A 12,987-nucleotide genomic window follows, 5' to 3' on the forward strand; every position below is an offset into this window, starting at 1 on the left:
GTTCAATAAGTAGATACGTTTTAAATGAGCAACATCAGAAGACGAAAAGTGGCTTGGTGTTCAATTAATGTTTTAAACCAACAATAGTATGCTAAGAGTGTTTAAATGTCTTTTTAGTAAGCTTTTGTATTTTAAATAACGGAGACATTAGTTTTGACTTGGAATTTGTATGCTTTATATTTTTCATAAGTATGACCCACAATCCCTTCATTTACCCCTATTCAACATGGGAAAGACAAAAAAGAAACGTGCCGTTCAATAGAGGAGATGTCTTAATTTTGATGAGTTAGGCCATTATTTCAAAACATATAGAGAAGGAAGTAAGTGTGTATATGTCAACTTCACAGAGGGAGGCAGGTGGTAAAGGAAGAGCAGCCACGAGTGACATCTTTTGGTCACAAAGTCTCCATAACAACCTATATAACTGTTTGAAGAGGAGGATGCCAAAAATATGTCTCTCCTCTCTTTCCTTCACATATGTGAAGATGTGGACTCTGATGACTAAAAATGGGACTTCTATTTTTTGGTTTATTTTCATTTTGGAGTGTCTTGACTCTAACATTGCTCTAAAACACTGGCATGTACCTGTTTTTAAGTGGTGGATTGTGGATACAATTATAGTTTGTGGGGTTTAAATAATAAGGATATGAATGGAAAATGTAATAAAACAATCAAATGCAACTCTTTAATTCACTTTTTCTCACTGTTCAGACAAGTGTGTGGCAGCACAAAAAAAAAAAAAAAAACTTGCCCTAAAATGGAGGATTGAGTTTCAGTGTTATAGTAACGTCTGTGGTAAAAGATAGGAGCAGCCTCAATTTCTTACATGCATGGTTCGTTTTCTAGTTTTCTGATTTCTTTGCTTCCACACTTTTCCCAGAAAGCTTACCTATGTGAGCTGCTACATGATCTGTCTTCTCAAAACTAGCACTCTGCTTCTCATTGTGTGACATGTGTCTATAAAAAAACCCTTTTCTTTCTGCCCATACACCTTTTTTCAATCAGACTTTACAGCTACAGCCACTTTTAATGGCTCCAAGCTGCAGCCTTTACTTGTCTGTCACAGAGAGGCTTTTAACAAGGTCCTCCACTCCTTCAGCTCTTTCCCCTCCTATATTATCCACGCTGCCACCACTTTTCTCTCTTTCGTAATTTCGCCTTTCTCCGAGGGTAGAATATGCAGGTGTCTCACTCAAGCTGAAAAGAAAGGGGAAGTGGTTACCTTTTAATAAATAGAAACCTGCACACTTCTCAAACAGCTTTAGGGCTTCGTGGAGACAAATTGTTCTGGCTCTGAATTTGCTTGGAGTGGAGGTGATGTGTTGAATGAGAATGTTTCCCCCGATCAGTCAAAACATTAAAAACAACTGTGCAATGTTGTGCGGTATGTTCTTGTGCCAAAAATAACCCTGACCCACTGAGGCACCTACTTTAAAGGTGACTCTCAAAAGGTGTTGAGGTGATCATGAAAGTCTAAAAATAATGATTTAGCTTTACAAATTGGGTCTTCTCTGTGGACAATGTGCTGCTGGAAGCACAATGTGAAACCAGAAAGAGTTTTGTCTGGTGTGACAACATACAAAAACAGTTACTGGAACAAAAGTTTTGCGCCAGAACATTACCACGAGTGAAACGAATGGTATTTTTCTTTTCTTTTATAATAAAGTTTATAAGCCGCATTACGAATGGAATGTTCTTGATCTCGTTTTCTTTTTGAATAACACATCTTATCTCAACACATGGTCAACCATAAAATCTGTCTCTCCTTTTGAACTCTTATGTTGCCTCTAGATATTGCCGTTTGTTATTTCAGACCACCAAACCTATGCAAACCATTTCGGACCACTGCAATTAACTCATGGTATATTGCTTTAAGTATCTTAGGATCTTGTTTATGAGTAAGGGAAAAATAATATCGGGATATTGATAGGGGGATTGGTGTGCCAGCTACAGTGATGCGAGTGCGACCGATTAAATATTAACAAAAGTTATATATTTTTTATTTACTTTACTTTATAACACTTTACTTTATTGTGTTTTGGCACTTGTGCCAGTTTGGGTCACTTTATTCTTGATAAATGTGAAAAATTATGAGCCAGGATTAACAAAAAAAAATGTTATAAAATGAAAATTTGCATAAAGGTAAGTTTAGCAGGAGACATATAATCACAAGTGAACAAAACATAATTTCTTTAAATCATAACAGGAAAAAAATGATAGTTCCAGGGGTTGCCAGTCCTTCCAAAAGAGAAAACACCATTTTATGTATAAATAAGTTATTTTAAAAAATAAACAACAACTATGAAGGTACAAAATTATGGATGCGTGATGTTCATGCATAATATGAGTGAATATGGCACTGATGTACTTATAGTTAGGGACTGTCTCTAGGGTTTTGGTTGAGAACCTTTATGTGTTCGACCCAAAAGTACATTTTTCATATCCAATAATTTTGTGGATTTGATAACCCAAAATCAAACAGGCTCGAAAACTGAACTCATTTCTGGGGAAGTTATAGGAAACAAAAGGCACAAGTTAGCAGTTGCTGTCAGGACAAACACTCTGCAAGAATAAAATTAAAAAGTGTATTTAAAGTTTTAATTAGTTTTGACTCGTTTTGCAACAACTTTTAAACACAGACAACAAACCAGATGTCTATGTGACAGTCAGTGATGATTCTGCTGTCAGCGAGGATCCACCAGATGTTTCGACTGTGATCGATCTTTTGCATCTATAAAAATAGTTGGCATGAACTGATAACTGCAGCTGGGAAGCTGCAGTCATTTAAATGGCCAGTTTTAAATATAGTGTAGAAAAATACAGGAGGAGAAGTTCTGGACACATGATATTTTCATAAATGGTTCATTGTGCTTTCTTTCTCTTTCTCTGTATATGAAGAAATCTTATGATAATGCACTCTATTCTTATTATTCATGTTCAGAAACACATATTTTTAATGCAATGTAATGTATTTGTAATTATAGAAATGGATTACTGAAGCCTACACCAGATAAAATGAAAATAAATGTGTGTACTACTTGGTGTGCAGTTGTAGATGGATGAAGATCTGATGTCCTTGGGCTTTTATCGGTATTCATGACGAACAAGGAAATTAAAGCCAACTAAACCACCCCAGGCTCGCTGCATTTCAATTACACACAGCATAAAAGACTTATTGATCCATAACAGAGGAGACACACAGAAATGGAAAGATTTTTAAATACTCATCAGCCGTCACATTCGCAACGTTTGGTAGGGATGTACTTTAATTGATTTCTAGAAGGAGGCAGATGCCTGCAAGCTTCAGCAAACAAGCAAAGCAGTTCAAAGGATTTGGTTGGTTTGTGTGAAATACAGTCCCTCGTGTCTCCCTCTGAAGAGCTTCTTCTTTTTTTGTTTGTACCATCCAGTCCTGCTGACTTTTCTTTTATTTTTATTTTTTTCAGAGAGTCCTATTTGTTTGTTGTATTCCATCATCCTCGAGATGCAGCAGAGAGCAAATCGGGCCATTTGCTCACGTTCATTCTGTGTAGAACATGATAAATGGGAGAAAACTTCAGTTCAAGCTTCAGCCACATTCCCCATGTCCTGAACTCCACTTCCCACTTTGCACAATCACCGCCTTCTTTCTCAGCGGTTTTAGTGCTTGGATGCAATGTGTTCTGAAAGCACTGCGCCACAGAGTCTCTGGAGGTTAACATGGCATCTCCCAGATGTTCTTAGAGGAAGTAAAAGCTACAGCTGAAAGAGTCTCTTCATTTGTTTCTTTTGTCTCTTTTAATCTAAGTGATCCTGTCTTGCTTCTGTCTGAAAAGGATGGTGGAGGTTTTATATGTCAGCACCGAGGGGCCTGTTATTTCCCCCTTTTTTCCCATTTTTTCTACATCTTTGTTCTCTTGTTGTCCCTGTATCTTTGCTGTCTGTCTGCTATCCTCTCCCCTCAGTGTCTCTTGTAATGTCAGATGGTCCTTGTGAAAGATGGGACAGATCAGAGAGGATTTTCTATCCATCTGACCCCTGCGTGCCCTTCATCTTCCTCTCACAGCTTGATCTATCAAACACAAGTGCTTTTTATTGTTGTTTAGCAGCTGGCTCTTGGCCCATGGCTCTACTTTTTCTCTCAACCTTCCTCATTACTGCTGTGTGCCTCACTCTGCTGGGAGTATATGCCAGTGCATTTGCATTTTTCAGTACATTTGTTGCTTTATGCAAAATATTAAACCCTCAAAGCCTATGTTCTCTCTGATGTTGAGATAAAGCATGGTCCGGTTAATGCTATTCACAATAAAATTAAGGTACAGGGTAAGATTCCCTTTTCAGGTTTAGCAATCCTGAGTCAACTTGAAATATTTTGTTTCAGCTCTAAAATGGCCTCTACTAAAGGAAGGCCCGACACCATCCTGGGGGCTACATTTTGATGTTTTCGATATGTGGTGGATTTTTCAGGCACTACAGGTGGATTTCTTTTGCACCTGCCCTCACTTCTCCCTCACCCTTTAAAAATGACTTTCTTCAAAATAATACCTGAGATTTTAAAATTCCACACAAAACATATACAACAAAAGTTTTCAAATTCCTTGCTGATAGTAGATGTTAAAAAAATATAAATATTATTGATGCATACCCCAAAGGTCCATATTAACATTTGCATTGCTGGATTTGTCAGGAATCATTAGATTGGCTCAATGTGTGTCAGGGAGTGTTTCAGGCCTACGATGGTTTTAATCGGCTAATTTAAAGGTGCTGGAGGAATTGGCTCAGGCCACAACCTTGAAAGCCACCAGTGATGAGGATAATGTTAAATAAATGTGGTTTCTCAGTATTCATGCTGTTGTGGGGGGTAAGATATGCAACATTTTTCCATCCAATATTTCTCAGTCCAAAAAATAATTATGGACAAAATGACAAAATGACAAAGGTGACATTTTGACTTTTTGGGGGGCAGAACAATGTAAACATGCACCACTGATTTGCCAATTTAGAAAACTAGAGTGCAGAGATGTAAGAATTTGTTGCCAAAACATACAAAGTCACCTATTTGGAATTACTTCGACTTCAAATAGGATGAAGAAGTAAATCACAGGATGCAACCAAAGTGCTTCTGTGCAGTTTCAGCAAAAGGACTCAAACATGATAAACATTCATGAGCATGACATGTTCACCATCTAGCTGATTACGTTATGCTTTCACCAGGTGCTGCAGCTCCATCAACAAGCTCTGAAAAAGCTTTCCAGCAGCAGAAATATGTTTGAATATGAACAGGACTGTCCCAGATGCACAATTTAAATATCTTGCAAATAAGAATGTATGAAAAATGCTTCCTATTGACGTCACAAATGGTAGGAAGATATAAGCTGTCACGTATATTTAGAACTTGCACACCTTTGGAACTTCTCTTTAGCACTGTTGGTAAAGATGTTAAAATGGTTTATTGTGCACACTGCTACATTTACAATTATACTAGGGAAACAGCCAGTCTTAATCCCAACATTACGGTTATTATTTAAATGACTATATTTTCTGAACATAGGACACTCCTTTTCTATTCTAAGTGAGTAAACAAATCACCACTGCATTTGGAGGCACTCTGGGGAAAGTAAAAGCTCTGCTTGCAGCTGGAAGGAGTTTGTGTGCACCATTAAAAATGCCATTAGTTGTTGATTTTCCCATGAACTGCTTCTTTTGGCTTCAATCAGGCATTGTTATTACCCTAATTAAGAGAGTAACTCATAGGCCAAAGCATAAGAAAATTGCTCTTAAAACAATAACAGTTGAAGGACTCAACCTATCATCAACGGTCGATAAATTAATTCAATCCCCCAACCTTAATAGAGGGTAATTTATGCACATGTGCAGTGTAAGTGCACTGGCACGAGGCGATCTGGAGCTGACAGGGAAAGAGTTGCACAAAGAAAGTTTATTTGTGCAGCTCAGATCAGCAACAAGGCAACCAAAGTGCTTTCCATGATGAAAACAAAACAACAGACAAATTACATTACATTGCAGTGGGAAAATAAAGGAAAATAATGAAATGTTGGAATACAGTGTTCCAGTTAGTATTAATTGAAGGCACCTCTAAACAAATGGCTTTGAGTCTTGATTTACAGAAATACAGAAACTCAGTGTTTCAGTAGTTTTCCAGTTTTTTGAATGCATTGAAACGGTATGCTGCTTCTCCATGTTCGGTTCACGCTCATTCTGGAGAAGGAGAGTGGTTTTCCAGAGTGACCTGGAACGTTGGCACAAATCAGTGATTTGTAAACCAGCACATTTATTTTAAAGTCTGAGCCAGACATTTGTACCATTTACACACTGGCATGATTCATCAGTGTGATCCTTAGACACCGTCCGTGCTTATTGACATCTTAAATAAAGATGAGCTAACAGCATTTAGACAGATGCATATGTTGATTGCACTAGGATAATATCAGAATTTCTCCAATTTGCAATTGTGCAGGACAAATATCACACACTGAGAAGTAATTGAAATTACTTTCTATTTACTTATTTGACCCTCCTAGCAGTTTCTATAAAATTTTAAATTTTGGTAAATAAAGACATGTTTTATTTATATTCTAGATTTTCAAATGGATCTGAGTATCTGAAATACTTTTCTGTTTCCCTGGAGTATAAATATGGTGAGACACAAAGGCCCTAACTCTCTTAAACACTCAGCTTTATCTGGCCACCACCTACGGTGAGGAGGATGGTGAAAAGGGTAACAAAACCCTCCCTGTCAGAGAACTGCAGCAAAAAATTGCATCTTGGTGTCACCAAGTCCCCATTATTTGCTATTTGCATGTCAACCCTGGAAGACATGTCAATCAAACATCTCTTCTGTCCTAGATTCATCCCAGTAGTAAACAAGATGAATTTGTAATTCATTCAGATGACACAAACAATTTAGAGAGTTTTGACAAGAAGATGTTGAAAAACGTTTCATTCCCACTTTTAAGTACCTACACTGAACTCATTAAGAAAAAAAACACTGAGGAAAATGTAGTGGCCTCTAGCAATTAACTGAGAAAGGGCAGTCATTAGGTCTTTCATCAGTGACCTAAAGCACGCGGTTAATAAACACAGAACCAATTTGATGAAAAAAAAAAAAAAAAAAAAAACTTCTCCCATGGCCATCACAATCCCAAGACCTAAATACTACACACCTGTTGGGTGACCTGAAGAAAAATAACATCAGAGAGGATCCAGGACTCTCGACTATATACAGATTGCCAAAACTATCTCCTTTTTTATGCCCCAACCTTGTGAAATGTTATTGGAGAAAGAAAAGCTGTGTGTTGTGTTGGCACAAGGGAGATTGTTCAAAGTAGTGACAGATATTTGATCTTTGAATCAGACATACCTGATCTTTGTTACTTAAATTAAAAACTTGATGCCAGAAATCTCAGTTGACAGCAGCTGCTCCCGTTCAAAAACTGATGTTTAATGTATTTTTATTAAACGACTGTTTGTCAGTAGGAGTACCCCATGTAAACAACAACATTGTTGTGTTTATAGTTCTTTGAAAGTATTAAAAAGCCACTTATGAAAACACCCCTTTGAGCCTATTTGTGCACAACAACATCCACATTATTATCTGAAGTCATGTGAATGTAAAACAGATCTGATTTCTGAAGATATACAAGTCAAACATTTGATTCTTGAATATATTTCCTTAACCCCTCTAAACATAGAACCTAGTGTACCTGAGGATTATTCATAATTTCTGGCATTCCCTTCACTCATTACATTACATCATACTTGAGAAACTTTTAGCCAGAAAATGCACATTTAGAAAGCCCACTTTAATCTTTTATGTGCGTTTAGCCTTACTTCAGCAGCAAGAAACGAGGGGTTTAATGTTCCAGTTATTGCCGTATTCTGCTTAGTGTCCCTTTAAGTCTTTTATTCTTGTGACATTTTGCCTGCTACTTCATCTTTATTTCCTTCTCCTCATGTCACCTCTGCAAGTATTTAGTCAAAGCTCCAGTCAATCATGGCACCAGCTGAAAAAGGTTAAGTATTCAAGCAAAAACAATGACCTTCATTCTGACAGGCTTAATGGATAAAGCAGCTGACCATAGCTGCATAGCTCATGGAGCATCTTGCTAGTGTATCACTCACCCCTGACAGTTGATGACAGAACGGCGAGATGAATGGACCTCCTGGAGGTTACGCCTGCGTTGTATATTTTCTTGGACGACGATGATGATGATGTACCTTTGTGTGGCTAGGTCAGTGCGCCGAATTTCCCTGTCAAGTTTTATGGCACATGACAGTCACTCATATGTCTGTCCCGGGTGATAAACACATGTCATCAGACATGTGTGGAGTTTACCTTCAGGGAACATAAAGTGCCACTCATTCTTTGTCCAACCTTGGTGTGTCGATGTGGCGTGCAAGATTGATGGAAATCTCCAGGAGCTGCTTCAAAAGAAACTTTTTTGCTTAAGGGCAAATGCTGTTAATATGTAATAGTTGGTTTTTAAAAGAAGAACTACAGAGCTGCAAATTTTCAGGCAATGGGTCACAAGTCTTGATATGGCTGCTCTGAACATTTGGCAGTCATTATAGCTTTTCCAGAATCTAAAATGACATTTAAAAAGGGAAACCTGTCTCTCCATAGCCAAAACAGAGCAGGTGGTCTTTATACTGGGGGTTTTAGACACTGAGGCAGAGTTCTTCATTGTGCTGAAGGAGAGATAGTCCTGATTTTGTTCCAGTGGAGAAGCTTTGTTGTACAAGCCCAAGAAAGTGGGGGATATCATTTTGGCATGTGCTGTTTTGTGCATTATTGTGGAGAGTTGGGTTTAATTTGATGCTCTAAAGCACATATGTCAGAGTCAAGGCCCGCGGGCCACATCCGGCCCGCGAGAAGGTTTTTTACGGCCCCTGGGATGATCTTGATTTATTATTAGAACCGGCCCGCAGACCGCAGCAAGCCGGCACCCCGTCTGAAAAAAAATATCTTCCTTATTTGAACTGTAAGTAGTTCTTTAAATGTTCTGTGAGATGATGTACTTACCCATGTATCCATAACAACCGGAACTTTCAATATCCACCAAGTTATTGCCGAAATATACCGTCTATTAAACGAGTGCCCCCCGGATTAATTACACTCTCTGCAGCTGCAGCTGCGAAGTTACCGTATTAACCCGATACTTGCTGGAAAGTGCAACATCTCCCCTTTCAGAAACCGTTGGAATTTTTCCACTTAGCGCTACGTGTGGCGGAATTACGGTACTGCAAATTTAGATGTGTCGCCGGCGACACATCTAAATGCCTTGACTCTGACATATGTGGATTAATAGATTTTTGCACTTTATTTTATTGTATTTCAATCCAATTATATTTTAAAAATATTTCAGTTGTGTCTGTTGAAAATTAAAGATTACTGACAGAGCCATAAGAAAATATTGCTTTATTTATCTGATCATATTGGAATATATTTGTTAGGTTTTCAGTAGGTTCAATTAGGTTCACTAGACTATATGCGTCATTTAAAAAAAATTCAATGAACATTCGATCAATCCGGCCCTCGGCTTGTAGCTAAATTTTTTATTTGGCCCTCCATCCATTTGACTTTGACACCCCTGCTCTAAAGCCTGATGTAGAGTTTATACGCAGCCAAAAAAATCCAACCCAACCCAACCCGAGCCAACAGACATTATGTCCAAGTCCGATACAACATGACTAATTAACACTAATTCGAGGCCTGGCGCCATAGTAAACATATTATTTTAAACTACGGCCAGTTTGAAATGCTTCCTGATCTTTGAGTTTGCTTTCTGCTGACTTATTACAACTTCTTCTGTTTTTAGCTTTTGCTAAGCATCTTTCAGCTTCCTTTTGGTGCTTGTTGTTACCACAGTGTGAGTGAAATGCAAGTCTTGTGGGATGTGTGATTGATAGAAGCGGAGCAGGGCGGATTAGTTGTGTAGTGTGGTGTGCTTGTTACGGTCTAATTAACTTCTGCATCTGACTTTGTTTTTTTTTTCCTCAACAGGTTAAACTTCCTGCTCCCCTGTTTAGATTATAATGAGTAGATTAACACAACTTTATATTTTGCATTCTTGTTTTTGTTTTCTCTGTAAGTATCCTAGGCTTATTTAAAAAAAAAAAAAAAAAAAGCCACAGAGGGGTGCTGTGGTGGTGCAGGGTCAAAGCATGATCCATGTATTGAGGCCCTTGTCCTCATGCTGGTGGTCGCAGGTTCAATTCCCAGCCTGGTGACACTTGCTGCATGTCTTCCCCCTTTCCCATAACCCTCTTTCCTGTCAAACTACATTCAAATAAAGGCCACTAGAGCCAACAAAACCTTTAAAAAAATTGCCTCAGGAGTGATTATTGAACATATAATTTTTGGGGTCAAAAGATGAAGCACATTTGAACTGGTTCATCTAACTACTTATATTTTGCAAGTACAACACTGACAAAATGTTTTGCATTTGTATTTCTAACTATTTGTATGAAGAAATACACTTTGATTTTGCAAGTATTTTTATATTCAATTGTTTGTTTTGATGCTGTTATTTTAACATCTGATGAGTTTCCTCTGATGTAGAGTTAGCATCTTTCCCTTATACAGGCTTTACAAAGCCTGTATGTTGGGACTAAAAACACATCAGTAAAACACACCTGTAACAGCTGAAAGTTTTTTTTTTTTTTTTTTTTAAATCATAGCAGATGTGTGTGGATCCCTATTTACCATGAGCTTCAATTCACAGTCACAAGATTCAGACACATCCAAATACACATGAACAGCAGGACTAGCCACTAGATGCATGGCATAATAAATCACAGATTTAACTTTTATCCAAATAGACACAAGTTTGTGATAAATCTACAAAGATGACCCTTAACAGAAAAAAAAAAAAAAATTCTCAGCTAATACATTGTTAAACCTTCTAATTGGTAGCTTCCTGTGCTTTAAGTAGGAACGCAATAGACAACAGTGGAGTTCGATTTTTACATACAAGATATAACACAAAAGCCTCCTAATACGTTTTAAACTCCTTTCAAACATCTGTTTTGTTTGGCTGCATCAGAGGTTTACTTTGTGACCTCTCATTAGTTAGAGTAGATGACCAAATAATGAGTTAATTGCTCCTGTGAAAGAGTTGCAATTTCATTTGTAGGTAGATGGATTGCAGAGAACCCATTAGGTGAAAAAGAGATCCATTCCACTGCAGCACCCTTTGCAGCCCACTGTGCTAAAGGATGGAGGTGTCTATAAAATGCATGGATCTATCTTTCACTTGTTTTACGTGACTACAGAGAGATGCAGTTCATTGAATACTCACTGAGCCCCTCCCATTGTGTGTTGACACAAATGTAGGGGCTCTTAGCACGAGGCCTCTTTTAGTAGACTAATGTTGAAGCAAATCGATATCTAAGGCAGGATCTAATTTTTCTTGCCTGTTTTCGTTTCTCCCTGCAAACCCCTGAGAACAAGAACCCAGAGAAAAATACTTTATGTGATCAAATAGACATACATTCCTTGTAAAGCTGCACAGCGAAACATTGGGAACAGACTGAAAACTTTTCACAAGGTCTTGCACACATTTTCACCATCAGTCATTGACTTTACCTTTTAAGTTTGACAGTAAAAGATAAAGAATACCCCAGATGATTTAACATCTCCAAGGTATCATCCTTTTTTCCTCTGAAACCTGAAAGAAGATCATTAGCTTTTGGTCTCAATTTAGAAGAAACAATATCACATTCAACTCAGCTGAGTTTTCAAATCAAAAGTTTGAGTAAAACAATGTAACAGTCGACTACTGTTCATATTCCAACCCTCATCAAAAAAAAAATATTTCTTTATCACTGTTTCCCCAGATGCTGCTGGAAACTTACATATTACAGCTGTTCAGCACAAAGCCATCATAATCAACTCCAAGTCTTTCTCCCTCCCATCTGAAACAACATTTGTGCTCAGTGACACTGAACATTTGAACCATGCTTTCTGCACCAAAGGATGGTGCTTGTATTCGATGACACATCCTGTTAAAATATGGTTAGTGTTGAACACGAGAAGTTGAAGTTAAAGTGAACATTGCCTGTTGCACAAAAATGTAACTGAACTCTGAACTTTTCTACCCCTAATGTCTGTCACTTTGATTTGATTTGTTATTTATGTCTACAGGAGAACTCAAGGAGGAGGGTGCTCTGCAGGGACTATTACAGCAAGATTTTAGCAAGCACAGAACCATAAATAAACATGCTAATTATTTAGTGATTTCCCACCTTTGAAAGAAAATCTGTTTTTATCCTATCGGCCTTGTAAATAAACTTTGTCGCTTATGTGACTGCATGCGTTGATAGCTGCTGGCTGTCAATTGTTTTTAGCGATTGTTTTTTCTTTCTTTTTTAGATCTCGCTGAGAATTGCTGCATTTTTCAGAGTTAAAAGATGAGAGACTGTGAGGCACATTTGAAAGAAAAAGAAAGAGTAATCATTGACAGCCTGAATTTTACACAATTAGGAACAGACACTTTGTCATACTTTGCATATGTTTCCATTGTATCTAAATGAAATGGCACAACACTTAAGAAGAGCAAATATGTAAAAACTGAATATATATGTAAAACTTTATGGACTTTAAAATAGATAGTTACAATTTAAATGAATACTCGTCTGGGGATTTATTGGCAAATCCTTTTGGTGCTGTGTTGTTTTTATTTGAAACATATGTTTTGTAAATATGGCCACAAAGTTCTAGCTTCATCATTCAAGAACACATTTTTTTCGTATGCTTTCGGGAGATTTAGGATTTGTTTTTGCTAAACGTATTTATTTTTTTGTAAATAAAGGCTGCCATCATGCCACCTATACTTGAACAGTGAGACCTCTTTGATGCTGCAAAAATTCTCAAATTTTGGCTTTTGCAATTAGATTGAACTGAGAAAATGACAGAAAAACCCTAATTAAAACAAAGCTCAAACTGAACTAAACAGTAAACTCACTCCTATATGACTTTACATGTGG

Source organism: Poecilia mexicana, unplaced genomic scaffold, assembly GCF_051168715.1.
Source record: "Poecilia mexicana isolate PSO_F unplaced genomic scaffold, ASM5116871v1 scaffold_10, whole genome shotgun sequence".
NCBI classification, from domain to species: domain Eukaryota; kingdom Metazoa; phylum Chordata; class Actinopteri; order Cyprinodontiformes; family Poeciliidae; genus Poecilia; species Poecilia mexicana.